This window comes from Eschscholzia californica, unplaced genomic scaffold (assembly GCF_041429995.1).
Source record: "Eschscholzia californica isolate CP2 unplaced genomic scaffold, dmEscCali1.0.p SCAF_2, whole genome shotgun sequence".
Lineage (NCBI taxonomy): Eukaryota > Viridiplantae > Streptophyta > Magnoliopsida > Ranunculales > Papaveraceae > Eschscholzia > Eschscholzia californica.
In genome coordinates this window covers 42,424,039-42,427,367 of record NW_028238309.1, presented here as the reverse complement: position 1 = coordinate 42,427,367, position 3,329 = coordinate 42,424,039, and the positions used below count along the sequence as shown (strand labels likewise).

The 3,329-nt window shown below is 33.7% G+C and overlaps 1 long non-coding RNA gene across 1 annotated transcript; it reads left to right on the top strand.

Moving 5' to 3' along the window:
• Positions 1–1,861: 1,861 nt before the first annotated feature.
• On the top strand, positions 1,862–3,030 carry LOC147558061 (uncharacterized). Its single transcript, XR_015235423.1, has 2 exons — positions 1,862–2,497; positions 2,607–3,030. It is a non-coding gene; the product is annotated as an uncharacterized LOC147558061 (long non-coding RNA).
• Positions 3,031–3,329: the final 299 nt, after the last annotated feature.

The following is a 3,329-nucleotide window of genomic DNA, read 5'->3' as shown; positions in this document are numbered from 1 at the left end:
GCCAATTTGTCATGCTTACTGTTTTTAGACCAAAATGCTTCTATAAATCTATAAGCTTAACCTCTCGCTTTAAAGTGAACTCATTGAGAACACGAAAAATTCACTAAGCATGAAAGAATTCTACTACGAAATTTCACCTTAAATCATCGATCAAATCAAATATCCAATATATGCTCCATATAGGGGATAGAGTCCAAGGATGGGAAGATAGATTGTTATCCAAAATGGTGACTAGTAACATCGGGAAACAACTACAAAGATACTGCAATGACAATCTAAAACATCTGTACTACTTGACATCTCCTGCCAAATACCTAGTTATCAAAATGTTGAAAATAATGGTTATCAACTGCAGAAATGTAGGTGTTTCAAATGTTCGAACATTTTTTCTTCTTTTTTATTTTTCTAACGGGCAAGAGATAGGGTCATGAAAGAGTTCGAATTTTCATGCTTAAATATTTTTTTCCATTGAATTTGTGAAACAAGCTAAAGATGAAAATGTTACCGTCCTTCATTCAAGTAATAGCTAGTTATTATCTCTACCGATATAAAAATTTATCAGGGTATGAGAACAGTGGCTTGATATCATTGGTATTTAAGAGATTTCACTGTTCAATATATCATTGTTTGTCTGATTAATTTCATGTTTAACCATTCTAAACTTGATAATGAATGTCGTGTCTTCCTTTTTATTGTTCTTTAAAAGAACTGTAAGGAAACAGAAGTGAAGGCACATACAAGTGATGAAAATAATGCTTGGAATGGCAAGGTTTTAAATCACAATCTGGGTAAGAGGGCTAATGATAGAACTGTAGAAGAAAACCCTGATAGGACACTGGGTTCCACTGAAGTACAATATTATGAACATGATACATCGTCAGCACAAGAGAATACTAGCAGTAAAATCAAAACTCTAGTATTGGAATTAAAACGAGAAAAAGACACAGAAAGAAAGAACATGAAGAGATATAAACCTTGTTTGTTCCGCTTGAATCCACCATTACTGTTTGAAGCACCATCAGCCCTCCCTCTCTTGCAAGTAGGTCCAAAATCCATGGCGGAAGAATAGACTTCAGGACGGAATTGAAGCTACTATAAGAAGACTTTGCTATGAGGAATAAAGTCTCGAAAAACCCTAGATAGCGAAAGTAAAACCTCAGATTCCAGGTGAAGAAAAAGAAAACAAAATGGGTGGAGTTGGAAAGATCTATAAAAGAGTGAGTGAACAAGATAACTCGTGAGATGGAGCATGAAGATCACAGGGTTTGAGGTTACAGTGGTGGTTAGGGCTGTGTTGATCAGGAGAAAAGTAATGGAGATGAGAAGGAAAAAAAACTTAAATTGTTTTGGGTTTTTTGAGAATACAGATCTTTGAAAAAATTCGGAAAGGAAGAACAAGAAAAAGAAAACTCAGAAAGAAACGTCAAAGAATAAGAAAGAGGAACCCAAAAAAATCGTGGGTTTTTTTTAAGAAAAGAATGAAAACTGTAATAAGTACGGTATTTTGGGAACAAAAATATAAAAAATAGTAAATGATTGTTTAGGTCAAAAAATTATGTATAATGACTAAAAAAACAAGTATCTTTTTGTATTAGCTAAAAGTTGTGAAAATATTTTGCATTATAACACATAAAGTTTTAAATAATATTAGTAATTATTAGTAAGGTCATTTCTTATTTTTTTGTTTCCGGAAGTACCCTCACCTACTTAAATTCACCTACTTAATTATTAGGGCTTTTGCTTGTTCTTCTCGGTTCATCTTCTTCTTCTTCTTCGATTACATCCAAAGTTTAATATAGACGAAACCTACACCTTCGAAATCAGTGATACAAGTTATAAACTTCTTCTCTTCTCGGTTTATATACTTCTCCATTTGATTCTCAATTTTTGTTAACCCTAGAATCTCATAAAAATAAATATGAAATCTGGGGAGAAGCTTTCCTATGGAAGATAACAATGCAAATTGAGCTCTCTCTCTCTCTCTCTCTCTCTCTCTCTCTCTCTAGACCCGAACCACTAGAAATAGAAAAGAGAAATGGTATCTCCCCTGCAAGGAGATGTCAAAATTTTTAGGGGAAATTTATTTTCCTGAGTTTTGAGTTTTCACTGACTTTATGATCCCTTTGAGATATTCCTTTGTGTTAGAAGTGTGAAACTTTAATGATGTTCATAAAGAAGCTTTGATTAGATGATTAGAAATAATGGTGGTACTTGGTATATGCAGGTCAGATTTTCTTTTGTTTTTTAGGTAACTCAAAACCATTCTAATTCTTCTTCATATTATTGTAACTTTCATAAGTTATCAAATAAGATTGATTGATTCTTAAAGATTTCAAATTGTAGAGGATGAGATTACTAAATGAAGACTCTCTCTTTATTTTGGTTCCCTTTCTAATGTCTCTCTATACGATTAGACTATAATGAAGAAAGGAGCATCTTTCTGTTTGTTGTTCACTGCTTGGGATGTACAAGGAAGACAATATGGAAGCAATTCGCGGTATTCTTTATCCAAGTTCTTCATTGTTATTGATCGTTTTCGGTGTTGTTTATCAAAATGGTTTTGTAGTTACACACTTCTTCTTCCTGTAGTTGCAGAATCAGATGAGGTGCAGAATCAGATGAGGACTGACTGGTTGATCATTCCATCGTTAAAGCATTTGCATAAGGCGGCCGAACGTGCATAGCTTCGAGGGTTTATCCGAGAAAAGCTATATACGGAGCAACAAGAGTGTTCTTACTCAATAATGCTAGTGAAGGAACAGTAACCGCATCTCTTAAGATATATGAAATGAATTCTGCATTAGTTCGACCATATCATTTGCCCGAGCAGCCCAAGAAATTCTGAGTAGGTTATATGGTCTTTTTGTCATGCTACCTATCATTCTCATTCCTTTAGTCATCTTTAGTTTTGGGTTCATTAAATCTAGCCATTCTTTGTTGAATTGATGCATTTTTTCTTGTAATTTTGCCTCGATTGCCATTCCAAAAACATTTACGTTTTATATGATGAATGATGAAATCAATTCCAAACTCAAGGTTTCATAGACACATACTCTATATATTCTCGATTTGCAAATTGAGTTTGCAAGATATGCAACTCAAGATGATATTCTGCAAAACTTGCAAATCATGTTTGCAATCTATATTTTGCAAACATAATTTGCAGTTTACATTATGCAAACACACGTATGCAGTTTACATTATGCAAACACATGTTTGCAGATCAGATTGTTGCAAACACGTTTGCAAAACAGATTGTTGCAAACACGTTTGCATAACAGATTGTTGCAAACACGTTTGCATAACAGATTGTTGCAAACACGTTTGCA